The sequence below is a fragment of the Mauremys reevesii genome, linkage group 8, assembly GCF_016161935.1.
Source record: "Mauremys reevesii isolate NIE-2019 linkage group 8, ASM1616193v1, whole genome shotgun sequence".
In the NCBI taxonomy this organism is placed as follows: domain Eukaryota; kingdom Metazoa; phylum Chordata; order Testudines; family Geoemydidae; genus Mauremys; species Mauremys reevesii.
This window is the reverse complement of record NC_052630.1, coordinates 80,456,980-80,473,527: the sequence shown is the minus strand read 5'-3', so window position 1 is coordinate 80,473,527 and position 16,548 is coordinate 80,456,980. Positions and strand designations below refer to the sequence as shown.

The window sequence follows — 16,548 nt, the reverse complement described above, 5'->3', positions numbered from 1 at the left end:
CATTTTTTGTACATTTAGAAGATATTTCGTTATCTCAATTATTTAACAATGTGTAAAATTACAAACAAGTTCAATTACAATATGTTCCTCTTGCTTGCGTAAACCTCTCTTCTTGGCCATATACATAATGAAAACCCTATTGAGTCAGTAATAAAATCCAGAAATCTTTCAAGTCTCAGAACAGAATGTTCAAATTTTGTAGCTCACTTCCTTTTCTAACCAGACAGCAGGGCTGCCAAGAGAATTTCTGGGCCTTCAGCCCCTTTTCATATTCTTTTAGAATATATATATATATAAAATATAGCACTCTATCAGAGCTGCCAGGGAGCAGACACTGATTATTTTTAATCCAATTATGTATAAAGGCAATTAAAAATTAGAATACTCCTTGATTTTCATTCAAATGAGACAAATGCCTCAGACTCGGGCAGGGAAAACGATCATCGGCAGTTTTGTCAATAAATAAACGTTCACATGTCATCCCAGTGAAGGAATAATGCACTACCACACACTTCAGGACATGGCTTCCAAGCACACAGCCCTAATTCACATGTTGTTGAGCATGCAAAATGGGTATTCACACATGCCAGTACCTGATTTGCATGCGTAATAGCAGTAAGTGTGTGTGCAAGTTAGGTGAATGATTTGGCATGTATCGTTTTTTGAAGACCATTTTCTTAAGACTCATCCTGTGAGAACTTTAGTGCCCTCACCTCTCATTGAAGCCAATGAGTGATGAGGTGGTTGGCAAGTCACAGCATGGAGATTTTGCTAGTAAATATAAGAGTATTAATTGTATATTACACACGACACTTGAGATTCCTGTATGATGGATTAATAGTCCTGGCACTATCTGCACAAAATGAAAATTCCACAACTGCACTTTTATTTCTCTTTGGTAGCACTGTCTGCTTTTGTATTTATACTGTAAATAGCCCGTTAAAAAGGCGCACAATAGATTTTGCATATGTAAGTACAATAATTACAGTACAGGAGCCGACAACAGCCACGTGAAGGGAATGACAAACATTCAAAGAGGTTCATGTGGCATAAAGATACAAAACTAAGCTCAAGTCAGAGAGTTTTCCCACACTCCAGTTAAGTGCATTACCAACAGGCCACTGATGTACTTTATGTGATCACATGAAAACATCATTGTACATGGCATAATAAAATGTATCCCTAAGGCATTTATCATAAGATATCTGTAACAGAGGTATTTAAACTGGTGTGTGTGTTCCACAAGGACCAATGAATATACAGTTTTTAAGGGGGCTATGAGATAACCTGGCACGGAAACATAGGTATCAACATGGGAGGGGGGAGTTAACTCCATCCCTCTTAGAAATTTTACAGGAAAAACCAGGTAATCCTAAACCTAACCCACACCCTAAAATGGAAGGAACTCATGGATTTTTTCCAAGCTCTTTGCACTGCTCCTATGCTTAAATCTTTCCACATCAGTACAGTGACATAATGAGGCAGAATAGGGCACAGATAGCAATTACTGAAGGGTCCCTGGAATTTGAGAGAGCCCAAAAAGAAATATTTAGGAAGAAGAATCCTAGAGAGACAAAGTGAATGAAAACCAGCCAAACAAAAACCAGACAAATTATAGTGATGGGAGGCTGGTTGGGGACAAAACCCACAAAAGGATAGATAAGCAAGCAGGCAAAAAGATGAGGGGACATAGATAAGAGGAATTCAAACAGAAACAATGGGTTGTGGGGGGGAAGGGAAGAGAAGTGGGAGAGAGAGAGAGAAAGCAGGTAAGAACGGACTAAATGGAGGAGGAATGGAGAGCAAGAATGGTAAGAATGGTGGGATTAAGAGATATGAAAAGATGTGTGACGCTCCTCCCTGTGCCTGCTGGGGGGTGCCTACTACCTTGCTTGGCTGAGGACTAATCCAGCGCAGGTTTCCCACAGGCAGCCCCAGGTCGGCGGCAATTCGGCGGTGGGTGCTTCAGTCACTCCGGGTCTTCGGCGGCAATTCGGTGGTGGGTAATTTGGCATGGCGGGTTCTTCAGTCTTTGGCAGCAAGACTTGGGTTTTTTTTTCCCCTTTTTTTTCTTCGCTGCTTCGCAGTGGATGGCACCTTTTTTATATGTTCGCTCCCCGTGCTCTTAGAACCTGGCTATGCCACTGCGCTTAATAGGGGTAGCTCCCCAGCAGCACAATATACTGCACATGCATTCAGTGTTAACAGAGGAACAGCCATACTGGGTCAGACCAATGGTCCATCTAGGACAGTATCCTGTCTTCTGACAGTGGCCAATGCCAGGTGCTTCAGAGGGAACAAACAGAACAGGCATCACCAAGTTATCCATCCCCTGTTGCCCATTCCCAGCTTCTGGCAAACTGAGGCTAGGGACACTTCAGAGCATGGTTTTACATCCCTGCCCATCCTGGCTAATAGCCATTGATGGATCTATCCTCCATGAACTTATCTAGTTCTTTTTTTGAACCTTGTTTTAGTCTTGGCCTTCAGAACATCCTCTGGCAAAGAGTTCCACAGGTTGATTGTGCATTGTGTGAAGAAATACTTCCTTTTGTTTTCAATCTGTTGCCTATTAATTTCATTTGGTGACTCCTAGTTCTTGTGTTATGAGAAGGAGTAAATAACACGTCCTCATTCACTTTCTCAACACCACTTGTGATTTTATAGACCTCTGTCATATCTCCCCTTAGTAGTCTCTTTTCCAAGCTGAAAAGTCTCAGTCTGATTAATCTCTCCTCAGATGGAAGCTGTTCCATACCCCTAATCATTTGTAGAGCTATTATTATTCGGCAGTAATTCAGGAACCAGAACATTCAAAATGCAAATGGCATCATCTTGAGAGTTTTACAAGTAAAATTCCTGTCATAAAGAGGACAGAGAATTAAGGAAGAGCAGACTCCAGCAGGCAAATTCTTAGCCAGCCCTTCTTCTGAATCCTAGAAATACTGTTGACCAGGGCTAATAAATTTCCCCAAGACACAGACATTCTCTTGGCCCTGATCCCAAGTTCACATAAGAAACCATTTCATAGGCTAAGTTCTTATTTATGGTTACTCAGCTCCCATAGTATTTTATCTGAGGTGGCATTTTTAAAACCTCTACCACCACACATGCTACTGGATGAACTGTCTCTTTCTTTGCTTTATAGATTTGCAACTAATCTAGTAAAATCCCATAAATATTGGGATGCTTCAGTGCCCTACACTCAGACAAGAGCTGGCTGAGGAGAAAGCTCATTAGCATCGAAATGATGGTGACATGCAGATTGAGGCTGACAGTACATTCATTTGTTAAGTCTCTTGTCATTATGCCAGCTTTCCCTGAGGAACGGACTATGTACCAACTGTGCCGCCTTCAAAGTGTGTGATATTCAGGCAAGAGAAAATCTCTTGCCATAAAATCAAGAGAGAATCAAAAGTCCCTGCCAGCTCACTACACTAGTGTTTCAACCTCTGGAGTCCATGTGCCAGTTTCTCTGATTCACTGCAGACTCTACATGCCTCTCTAGCAGCACAAATGGGTCATAAAGGCAGAGGAATGGCACACTGGGGAATATCCACAGGATCAGAGGTGCCCCAGGGAAATTCTCTTTCTGGAATCAAGGAATTTCAGTGTGGGCCTGACGACAGCTGTTTGTAAATGTTCATATGGCTGAATTTTCTGTTTGACTCACTATTCACAAACAATAAATACTAAAAGGGTCTGAATGGCCTGAATTGAAGCTTGGTTTCTAATTTAGTTTTGCAACCAAGTTTTTCTATTATTCTGCCAGTTCTATTCCTAAACAGCATATCTCTAGTAGTGAGCTCAAGTAGGTGGCCTGTAACACCAGTGTACCTTGCCTCAGCGTGGAGACGTGGTGTCTGCCTCAGTTTCCCTCTGCTGGCACCATACTTTCACAATGCAATGCTCTGCATTCTTCAGTTCTTCTGGTGCTCTGAGGTGGCTTGTAGTTGTGTAATCCCAGGTTATGCCCTTTAACCAAACCTCTATACAAACCCTTCACTTCCCAGGGATAACAATCCATCAGTCCTACCTTGCCTCAGTAATCCTTTAACAGCCCTTCTCTGGACTCAGTAGTATTTCATCATCTCTTCCCCAGAACACAGCTCCCTTCAGCCTTTCCTAGCTGAATAGCCCTTTCTCCCCCTCAAGCAACAGATTTCTGTACCACTTCTCTAGCTGACAGTATAGGGCTGCAGGGAAATCCAGTCCCTCTCATCATTCCAGACGCCACCTCCAAGAACATAATAAGTGAAGCAGCCGTCTGCTTCAGCCTCTATGTTTGTTTCACTGATCCCCAGGGCTACTGACCACAGAGGCTGGCTTGCCTTTTAGGCCTTCACTCTGGCCCCTTCCTAGGCAGTCTCCCACCACTCCGTCCTAGACCTTCCCCAGGCCTCTTAAGGCTCAGCTCCTTACAATCTCTGTTCCCAGGCCTCTTTAACCCCCACACCTTGACCTGGAGCTCTCCCAGACCAAGCCACAAACTTGTCTCATATGGTGGCATCAACTTTTAAAGGGGCTAGCACACTTGTTACAAAGCCTATAGCAAAAGCTAATTGTATTTAGTCAAGGGGGGGTAGCATCCAAGAACAGGGACAAACCCTGGGAGCCAGATTCTGTGCTGTGTTTTTCAGGAGGTGCTCCACAAAAGGTGCAGTCCAGGGTTTGAGGTTAAGGGTGGCTTTATGACATGTTTGCACCTCCCTAATTCTGGGCTGATCCAGGAACTCATGACAGGCTGGCACAGCTGCCTATGCACTGCTCTAAAGCTCAGAATAGCTGCAGTACAAAGCACTCCTGCCACTCCTTTTCCTGGCCTCAATTTGCCCATGGCATGCCCTGTGCTGAGGGCTGTGCAGAAGGGCAGCATAGGGCTACCTATAGCAGGCTTACAACAGCCCTGAACTAGGGTACTCCCAGGAAACTGTTCTGGTCCCTTTATGCCACTCCAGTTGGACAGACACACTCACCTATAGTCCTAGCAGGTAAGAAAAGAAAATAATCTGCCTGAGACTCCTGGCTTTCCTCCTGTGCTCTGCTGACAGTTAAATGAAAAATATCTCAATCCAGAATAACTGGCTATATTTGACCACATACATCTTACCAATATCCAGGCTCTAACGGACTCTTATTTCCAGCATTCACTTTCCATCATCAGGAGCCTCTGCAGCTAGGTCAGTCAGGCAGCTCAGCCTCAGCGACTGCTTTTAAGCATTACCGTAATGAGCCTGGGTAACTAAGCTTAACAAGTATCAGAGGGGTAGCCGTGTTAGTCTGGCATCCGACGAAGTGGGCATTCACCAACGAAAGCTCATGCTCCAAAACGTCTGTTAGTCTATAAGGTGCCACAGGACTCTTTGCTGCCTAAGCTTAACAAATCCCCTGCTCTGATTAATTAGATCAGCAAGGAGGCCCCGTGGTTGTCCCTCAGCCCAGGGAAACTGCAGAGTAGTGGGTAGGACAGGGCTAGAGACAGAGGAAGGAATGGCATCCCACTCACCCATTCTTCAAGAGCTCTCTAGAAAATCCACACAGAGATTCTAAATCACATTTATATGGATGTAAATCAGAAGCAATTCCATTGATTTCAACTGAGTAACTCAGAATAATGCCTATATAATTGAAATGAGAATCTGGCCCCCAGTTAAGATCTTGATCAAAGTTTAAAACTAATCCTTACAAATCCCCTTGAATGGTCCTGGCTTTCTGAGCAACATTGCCAGTTGCCTATACATATCCCCAGTACTGTTTACACAGATGACAGAGGTTTGCCCTGAATGCTTTTGACTTGAGAGTGTTCTCCTGTCAAATGCTGAGAGACCTACTCACTCAGTCACATCCACCACATTTGGTCCTGCATAGACATTAATTCTAGTGCTCTTTTTCTCAATTGGCAAGAGCTTTAACAATGTTGGCTCTCAGTTTTTAAGAAAATGCTGATAATATTGTAACTACCCAACTTTGGAGATGAGGCTCACAGCATTTAGCCTGTAGTAAGGGGCAGTGTGGAGGACCAGAGGTGATGGTTGATATTCCCCATTCTTTCCTTCCAGCTTCAGAGCGGCAGCTCTTCAGGATGAGCAGCTCACTAGCAGCCCTGTGCTCCCCCAAGCACAGGGGCTGTTATTCTGAATGTCCCTGACACAGGCCATGCAAGGTAGGGGAGAATTCTTCCTTCCTTCCCTAACCTCACTAGCCACAATCTAGCTCTTTATTTTGTAAATATTTCAGGCCTCAAATGTAGGATTTGGGTTTCTAAAGGAAGCTTTTACACCAGCTAATATTAATAGAAACACTTCCATGATTTTTTTAAATGTCAGTGGAACACTTATTTTTTTAAACATTCCTCTGGTGCTCGCAAGCCAAACACTGTGGCCTTGTGCTACTGCATAGAACTGACTATGAACAGATCAGTCTAGCTTCCCTGTCAGGCTGAGTGAAGTCACAGCATAAATGAGTAAAAGTATGTTTGTACATTAAACATTCATTTTCAGTGTGAATAATCTAAAAGTGTTATTAGTAACACAAACAATGGGGCATTTTAATCTAGGATTTTTATCTTGACAATGCACTAGTAAAAATCTGATAGGTACATTCTGTAAATGCAAACTCCTCCTGCTCTGAGGCTACTCAGAGAAAAACCTAAGGTTATGTCTGGTTAGTTTTCCAAATAAAGAGTTACAGGTGACAGAATCGGAGATGTAGCTGAAACTCTCCTACCAAACCTTGCAGTGCAAAATTCAACAAATCTCTGCTAATCTGGAAAATCTGCCTCTCGACTTTAGAGTAAAATCTGGAAAATCTGCCTCAGAGCTTTAACCTGGAAAATCTTCCTCTCACCTCTCTCTCTGGGCCCCTGAAATTGCTATGGATTCTTATTCTGATTTTGCTGTCAATCCTTTTTATAGCTTCCTTCCCCAGCACTGGATTTTTCATCCATTGAGAAAGGTGCAATAATTAAATAGGGACCCATTCTCCTCTACATATGAATAACCTGCACATGGAAGCCAAATACAACAGTTAATTATGTTATAGTCATTGTGGTTCTTCAAGATGTTGTTGTCCCACTCCAGGTGTGCACGCACCTCATGTGTATGAGACTGTACTGTTTTGAATAGCTGTCTCCATCAGGGCCACGCCTGCATTGTGCATGTCACAGTGACACCCTCCTCCCACCCCACCTGATGACATAAGGGCTGCAACTGTCCCTCAGTTCCACCCGAATTCAGAATCCCAGATGAGGAGGACTTTGAAAAAGAAGAGATGGCGGATGGTTCATGGGGTCTATATGGTCAACATCTCAAAGAACCACAGTTGCTATAAGGTAAATAACCATTCTTTTTTCTTTGAGTACGTGTCTGTGTGGATCCCACTCTAGGTAACTGATAAGCAATGCCGATGTGTAAGGTGGGACCCAGGAGTACCAATTGCCACTAACTAAACAGTCTGTAACACTGCCAGACAAAATTTTGCCTCTGATCTTGCAGCCAGGTCAATGACATAGTGTTTAATAAAAGTAAGGGATTACTCCATGTAGCTGCCTTGCAAATTTCAGATATGGGGATGTTCCTGAAACACTCAGAGGATGGAACTTGCACTCTAGTCAAACGAGCTTTAATATTTGGAGAGAGAGCTGTACCTGCCTATGGACAGGTGCCATCCCTGAGCACCTCCTTGTGGCTTGAAGTAGTCCTGCAGACATCCTGCCCTCATTCCCTCTTCGTTCCTTGCAATGACTTAGGCTAGGTCTACACTTGGGGGGGAGTTGACCTAAGATACGCAACTTATCTTAGGTCGATTTACCTGGCGGTGAGGATGGCAGCGAGTCGACCGCTGCCGCTCCCCCGTCGACTCTGCTTCCACCTCTCACCAGGGTGGAGTTCTGGAGTCGACAGCAGAGCGATCGGGATCGATTTTATCACGTCTACACTAGACGCGATAAATCGATCCCCAATAGAGGGTAGACATACCCTTTGTCTCAGACCAGAACACTTAAACAAGATTCCCCCTTTGTAAGGTCTCATTTTGTTCAGTCATTTCCAAAACACAGACTCTTTTAGCCCTAAGCCCTGTCATTCATTCAGGAGTCTGACAGACCTCCTTGGGATCTGTGTTGGTTCAGGCCAGTTTCCTTTCCTGGGCTGAGGAATCACACAGCTCTCCTTGGAGTCTGTGTTCATTCAGGCTCACTGCAGCCTTACACCAGCTTCTCCCCAGCTGGCCTCCTTTGTAACTCAATACCTTTCCTCCCTGGGCTGAGAGAGGTCAGCAGTTCTTCCCCTGCTGTTGTCTTCCCTGTTATGAGTAGGGGTCTACTTAAATAATGGAGAAATCACACATTTTACATGGGCTGGTCATGGCATAAATAGCAAATTTCATGGCTGTGTTACACATTCATGAAATTTTCTAAATGCCATGATCAGTTCATGAAAAATATGTGATTTCTTTGCAACTTTTTTCAAACTGAGGGCCCTGATCCAAAAGGAGGTTGCAAGTCCATTGTAGGGGGTCATGGTATTGCCACCCTTACTTCTGCGCTGGTGGTGGTGGTGCTGCTTGAACCTGGGAGGTGGGAGAGCAGTTGCTGGCCAGGTGCCCAGCTCTGTAGGCAACATCGCTGCTGGCAGCAGCAGAGAAGTAAGGGTGGCAATACCATGATATAGGCCGCACAGCTTGAATAGGATCCACACAGACATGTTTAAAGAACTGTGAGTTTGAACGTGTGCAGTTTCTGGTGAATTCTTCATCTGGGAGAGAGACTATGGCTTCCCCATCCAGGGAGAAGCCAGAAACCCACCCTTTTAACCCATGTCTCAGGAAATCAACAAAAAGCAAAGGGACATCCGCATGGATGGCTCTTGCTTCCAATCTGTTGTCATGCCCCACAGGGACCATGCTTCCATGATCTAGCCCTACTGTCTGTGTGAGGTGTGAGCTATACATTTTAGAAGGGAAAGCTGCACAATTTAATATAGCCTGCAACTGTCTTAGTTTCCTTGTTTTTTCTGTGGGGTTAGAAGGAGGAAATTAGCTCCCCCTCCAGTTCCATAGAACTGGAAGCCCATGATACCCTGGAGACGAGTCAGTGGAAAGCTGTCATATCAAGAAATTGTTACCCTTGGCTATTCTAAAAGCCAAACTCCCCCTGAAGATGTGGAGGGCAGCATGGGGCACATAGATAACTAATATATCAGAAAATACAGGCACAGACTACAGGAGAGCTGACAGGCCTGAGCCCAGCTAAAAGAAACAATAAGTTGATAGTAAGGGAAGGGAAAGTACAGATAGGAAACCCTGCACACAGGAATTCTGCATTAACTGTGCAAATCCAGGGAGTAAAATCTGAACCCACTTAAATTGTACATGTTGAGGCCTTCCTGCTACTGCTACTCCACTGCTGTGCCTGTATGTTGCTACGCTTAATTTGCCCCACTGGATTAGCACCTCCTATGAGTCACCGAGATGAGCCATTGATCCTGGAAGAGCTGATTTTGTGCAGCAGGAACCAGCAGCCTGGCAGGAACAGCAGAAGAGGCCCAATCTATGTAAGTAAACATTAAAAAAGGAAAGGCTAGGGGGAGAAAGAACTGAAACAGGGCGAAGGAAACCAAAGAAGAGGGAACATGTAGGAGGGGATGGGTAAAAGAAAAGGAGAATGGGAAAGAGGAAATTACAAAAAGATTTGGGTTCTGGTTTTAATCAGAACCTTCCCAAAAGTTCACATAATTACAACCTTTTAATGTTCTCCTTTCCGATTCTGGGTATGTACTTTCAGTGGAACCAGCAACACCTAGGGGAATATCTGTTCATAGCCCCCAAATCCCTGAAAATAGTCTTGAAAGACTGAAATCTTTAGGTAGGGAGACTCACCCCTCCATTAATTTCCTGTTTGTTTCTGTGGTTCCTGTGACACGTCATTCCATATTATTTATGAAAATATGCTTATGCTATGAATATGACATAACTGAGATATACTTTATGCCAGTGTAGAAGGGCTCGGCCAAGGCTCGTCCCTCAGCGGGGCTGTGGGGTATCCCACCGCCTCGCACTAATTTGCTCTGGGCCCAAGCCCTGGGTCAGGGCTGGCCAGTAAACACACAGTCTGGAGCTCAGGCCCTTAAGCAGGGGCTGAGCCAATAGTTCAATATGAGCCCTGGCCCTCGGTCAGGGTGGGGCAGCAAACACACAGTCTGGAGCTCAGGCTTCTGAGCATCTGGTGCGAAGGGGAGACTGCCACGTGTGAGTGGGGTGCCAGGGGGGGACACAGGCCCACCTGCTCCATTGCGTCCCAGCCCGGGGCCCTAGCAGCGGCAGAAGACTCACTGCTGCGTCAGTGGGGCTCCTGACCGCAACACAGTGACATTGGTTCTGGCCCTGCTGCGGCCAGGCCAGAGTCGGCTGCCCCCGGGCTACTTCCGGACTCCCCCTCGTAAGGTACCTGGGTTTGGCTGGCGTCCTCGGCGGTTTCCAGCACCATCGGTTCCTCCAGGTAACTAGCAAAGGGTAAGCACGGCTGCTCCTCGGGGTAGCTGGTGAGAGGTAGGCGCGGCTGGCCTGGCCAGTCCTCGTGTTGGCCATGGCCTGCAGGCGTTCCCCAACCCGGAGCTAGGCCACAGGCATCTGGCCTCTCCTGCAGCTGGCTTTCAAATGAGCTTTGCAGCGGGCCTTTTCTACTTCCTGTCCTGCGCCGTGACCTCTGGGGGGCGGGCGCGCGCAGGACCCACTGGCTCCGCCCACATTGGTGCTAGGGGAGGCTCGTCCCTCAGCAGGGCTGTGGGGTATCCCACCACCTCGCTACAGCCAGATGGCTCATGTGAGATAACATTGGAAAGGTTATGATTTACTGAATGTGATTATCCAGTTTGTATGGTTGTATCATTTCTGTATCTGAAGTTAGGAATATTGACCATGTATCTGTATTTCAACTATGCAACTTTGTTTGACGCCCACTGCTAACACTTCAGGTACAACAATGGAAATGCCAGACAGGGCAGATGGCCCATCAGCAAAGACAATGGACTGTGAAAACCTTGGCCTTCCTGTGGATGCTCCATACTGCCCCTGACTCATGGACGCTGTAATCCTACATAGTCAGGTGGTCTATTATCTGGGACTTCTTGTAACTTTCCACTGTAAGGGAAGGGGGGGTCAAACTGGGGAAACAAAGGATTCCTGCCTTATGCAAATCTTATTTAAGGTTAGGGAGTGAGGTAACCAAGGTCATCAGTTCTCCCCTGCTACCCCATACAAGATGACTGCTGGAAACAACTAAGACCGAACTGGGGGAAAGACCTGGCCCCAGGCTGGAAGGGCGTCTGGCCTGTGAAGAAGATTATTAGAACCACATTTAGGTTTAGAACTTACATGTAACCAGTTTCTTTCGTGTATTAAGATTAGTTTTCATGCTCTGTTTTATTTTCTTAGTAATTTGCCTTGTTCTGTCTGCTACCTCCTTAAGCACTTAAAATACACGAGTTATAGTTAATAAATTTATTTCTGGTTTACAATATAACCCAGTTTATGTGATTTCTAACTGGGGTGGGGGGAATAGTTGTGCACACCCTCCTCCACATTGAGGGAAGAGGCGAATTTCATATTATTTTGGGTTTGTACTCCAAGGGTGGTGGACATCTGGGTGCTGTGGAAAGTTCCTTAAAATGAGTCTTCCTTGAGCTGATCTGCAGCTGTGTGAGGCCCTGCCTGTGTGTGTGTTAGAGGAGGTTTTAAGAGCCTGGCTCAGCAAGACAAATTAAAGGGGGCCCAGGCTGGCAGAACAGGTAGACTCAGTGGTATCTCAGCACATTAGGTGGCTTCCCAAGGGGTCCAACCCGTCACAGTTCCATTGGAACCCTTTTCCCTGAAGAAATGAAAGTTCAGAATCTAGGCTTCTAAAGCACAGGTGCTAGGGAAATGCAAAGAGAGGTGGCCTGTGAAATTAATGTTATATATACCCAGTAAATATATATAACCACAAGTATAATCAGTTGTCCCAAATGCTTGCTTTGTACTAAGGAGGGTGTAGAATCATATAAGTGTAGGACTGGATAGGATGGCTATAGCTCATCTAGTCCTGGCCCCCTGCACTCAGGACAGGACTAAGTAATAACTAAGTAATAACATCCTGACAGGTATTTGTCTAACCTGTTCTTAAAAACCTTCCAGTGATAGAGATTCCACAACCTCCCTAGGCAATTTGTTCCAATGCTTAACTACCTTGACAGTTAGGAAGTTTTTCCTAATGTCCAACCTAAACCTCCCTTTCTGCAACTTAAGCTCATTGCCTCCTGTCCTATTCTCAGAGGCTAAGAAGAATAATTTTTCATCCTCTTCCTTGTAACAACATTTTATATACTTGAAAACTGTTATCATGCCCTCCCGCCCCCAGTCATTATTGGAGGTTTTTAGGAACTGGTTAGACAAATACCTGTCAGGGATGGTCTAGATAATATTTAGTACTGCCTTCCAGTTCTACATTTCTATGATTTATCCTGGATAAAACTGTGTCAGAGATTCAACCAGTCACAGTTTCAAAAGGAATTACAGATCTTCATATCACATGTTCAAAAGGAATTACAGATCTTCATATTAAAACATCTGAGGAGAATCATACACTTGCAAAATAAGAAAACCTGGAATACTGGATAGCTCAGAGATCTGGAAACAGGATAAGAAACTTTTCACCTCCAGGTCACCAACTGCAATTTTGCCAAGTCAGTAGGGGTAGAAATGGTTAATGGAACCATTTAATGGTTATTGGTGGCTCATGTGAATTAGTTGGTGGTCTCAGGCCAATTATTAATGGGTAGGTATGCAAATAAGAATGCCTATAATCACAAATAGCACTAATTGGTGACCTATTGTCAATATTGGGAGACAGTCAACGAGCTGAATGGGAATAAAGAATTAATTACCCTTGCAACCCTGTTTTTAGGTCAAGTTTTGAGGCAATTGATGGGTAAGGGCAGAGAAGAGAAGGGAAGGGAAGGATTGCCTGCTACCACTCATGCTCAGGTAATATCTAATCTGTGAAGAGAAGGCCTGGAGCTGCCAACCCATCACCTTTCATGAGCCACAAAAACACCATAGAAAAAAACCCCAACAAATCTATGTCACTTGAATGAAATTGCAGCAAGGGAGATTTAGATTAGAATGAAAAGAAAATGGTGAAACGATTAAAACCCACATTAACCCTTTTGTGGCTGCATTCAGGTGCGGGCTCTGAGCCATGGCAGAATGCATATACTATACTCATATAAATTACAACACTTCAAAGTATTTGGTGCTACTAATCTAATCTATCAACATCACTAAAGCACACATCTGGGACAGCTGCTCACCTGCTTTTTGCCCCCAGCAATGTATCAGGCACATGCACTGGCACACAAGGAAATGTAAATCTTTAAGAAAGAGTGAGAAAACTCTGTTCTTTTAGACTGCACACCTGCCTTATCTTCTCAGCTCTCCTAAACTCCTCCAGGCACTGCCAGATTACAAGATTAGCTGCGTTTTTCCTTTCCCTTATGGAACCCGGAGCAAAATGACTTCACAGATGAAAACAAAAACAAATACATAAAGTTGTGATTCTGTTATTCTAACCAAACCGCAGAAAAACATTGGCCCGGAACCAAAATCCCTCAAGGGCATTGCGGAAATTTGGCCCCAGATCCAAACTTTGCACTGGTCCCTATCTCTGTAATGGGTCAAAACAAAAACATCACCCAAATCCCACATCCCACCCAAACTCTGAGGACTGTCAGATCCAAATGTGAACTTCATGGCTTGGGTCCATCTCTAAAACAATGTAAAACAAACGCAGCTGTTCAGTCCTATCCCTAACTTAATGTGGTTTACATGCCAGGATGAATTGATGATATTCATTCTTGAGGCGCAACGGTCATCAGTAAACTCTCCAGAGGAGGAACCCCCCCCAAGCCCCTCCCCCAGGCTCAAAAGGGAAGGATTGAAAACGTGCCCACAGATTCTCCAGTGACCTGTATTTTTGGTATGCAGGTCAAAGACCCCTGATTTCCTCTTTCTAAAAGGAGCTTGGTGGCTGCTGCTGAGGCTGCATCATCCCCATCATCGGGTGGATGACGAAGCTCACAAGACTTTCACCAAATATGGAACTGAGCTGGAAACATCCTAAGTTTGTGCTGAAGCTGGAAATAAGACTCTGGCAACAGACTCTCTTCTCTCTCCCTCATCGCAGAGCCTCAGCAATGGGCTGAGCAGGGGCCAGTGCAGCCCATTCCCTTCCAGCATGGGGCAGCAGCACCTCCACAGCAGTGACAGCTCTGGGGGCAGCTGCTGCCGAGACTAGTTCCAGTGCAATGACAGCCACACAAATGCCTCTTTCTGTCTCCTTTTCATACTCTCTACATTCCCACCCTGGCACCATATGAAACATAACTGAAACAGGGAGACCATGAAAGAGCTTTTAAAGCAGAAATGCTTCCAGTAAAATACTTCCATTGAGCTGGGTCTCTTCCACCAAGAGAAGTTGGTCCAATAAAAGATATTACCTCACCCACCTTGTCTCTCTTATAATTGTAAAGGCACTTTCAGAGGGGGTTGGGTGGGGGAGAATTATTTTATGCTTAAATTGGTCCCTTATGCCACCATTTCGGGTCAACAGATGGTTTCCTCATGTTACTTTATTTATCCAGGGTGATGGTGGTGGGGTGTTGATGGGGAGGAGGGAAAATGGTCTCCAGAAGAATCAACAAAGATGGACTTTATCCATCAACCCTGGTCTATTCCTTTGGGGGGGGGCGGGCAGGGCAGGGGTGGCTGGAGCCAGTTAGAAAAGATACATGCTTGAGAAGTAAAACAAAACCACATATGTTTTGGAAACTCCACTGCAGGGTTCAGGCTGCAGCTCCAAGCCCCTGATGAAGACAGTGGCCCTATTATATTGGCCCCTTTCTTGTGTCGCCTTCACCTCCCTGGCAGCAGAGTCCCCCCCACACCGCTCAACCTAAAGCCAAGTCTAGGAGCAGGCGCTCCCAAGACAACAACAAACCCCCTTTTCTGTGGCTCCAGCAAGGTCCAACAAAGCTGCCTATTATTCCTGCTGTATTTTTAAAAAAACCCCAAACACACACACACACATCCCCCAGCCCCCTAAACAGATGTAGCACCGGGAGCAACACTTACCCTGAAACATGTGCACAGTCCCCCAACCAGTCACCATGAAACGATCCTCTCTGTAACCCTTTCAGTGGTGGAAAGGAGCAGGCGACAAGACGTCTGGGCTTCTCTCCTCCTAGCAGCGGGGCCGGTGCTGCTTTCCCTCCCTAACCACCTATCCTTTAGGAGCAGCACACAGAGACACATACTGTTTGGAAATGCTAGGCAGACAGGTTAATCAGATCCCCCCTCCTCTGCCCATCTCCTCCCTCACCACTTCTTCCCCACCACCTCTGGTTTCCCAGGGCATTGGAGGTTTTTGTCAAGTTTCTCCTCCGCTGTGGGTCTGCTCTTCCACCTTCAGTCATTGAAGGCAACAAAAAACAAACTTGTGTTAGGAACCGTAATCTGTTTGCAAAGAAAAAAAATCCTTGGAATGGGGATTTATTGTAACGCTGTTGGGTAGCAGACTAAACTACTTTGCTTTTTTCAATAAACGAGCAAGCTACAGTTGGCTCCTCCACTGTAATTTCTACTAAATCATGATAGACAGATTGCATGAAAAACAGGAATTCCAAAGAATTTCCTGCCCTGGGAACAGAAGTTAAGTCTATATTTAACACCATTTGAAGCTGTCAAGAATGCTTTGTGGTTGGATAACAGAGCAGAAAAATGTGAAAAATGCAGGCTACCGCTATACCAAATATGGAAATATTGTTACGTCTGGTGTCTGAATCACCATCTGGAAATACTTACAGCCATGAAACCTAAAAAATGCCACAACAGAAGCTAGGAACTTCTCTCCCCCCCCACCCCCCCGCATCCTAAAGTTTTAGCTTCATGGAGGAATCCCTAAGTGAGTCTAACTGTACTGAGGATTACTAAAAACTTTGGTGATAAACACGACTGCAGAGGGATGTATGTGCTGTAGGGCCTGGGATTTTCTCCTAACTTGTTCCTGGCCTAAACACTAGACATCTAAAGCACTCAAGGGTTTATCTCTGAAATAACAACCCCAATAACAAATGACTGAATTAATGTAAATTTGGTATGTAGAGAATATATTAAAAGCTTTAAAAAGTCTATGTATGAGTATTCCTATACAAAAGTAACATGGTTAGTCTTTGAATGTTCACCCCTCTAGGGTTAACCTATAGTTTAGGAAGATGTTTATTTTAATTGCTTATCATTGTACGCTGGAGTGAAGGTCATAGGGAGGTCAATATTCCATAGAAACTTAAGGTTTGTTATTCTGCCCTCCTAAAGTATTTAGGCAGAATAAAATAGCAATGAGGCTAGTAAACTCAATATAATAATTTAAAAAGTTCCTTTTATTCAATTTCAAAATCCAGAGTTTAAAATAATTCTAAAACAAGGAGCAACTTTCTTGCAGCGACTTCACCTTTAAAGATT

General features: G+C 44.8%; 1 protein-coding gene across 1 annotated transcript in view; it reads right to left on the bottom strand.

Moving 5' to 3' along the window:
* DDAH1 (dimethylarginine dimethylaminohydrolase 1) overlaps nt 1-15,395 on the bottom strand; it is a 151,626-nt gene extending 136,231 nt beyond the window's left edge. The window contains exon 1 of the mRNA XM_039485845.1: nt 15,163-15,395. The gene's annotated coding sequence lies outside the window, so the exon portion shown is untranslated. The remainder of the gene's footprint in view (nt 1-15,162) is intronic.
* Nucleotides 15,396-16,548: the final 1,153 nt, after the last annotated feature.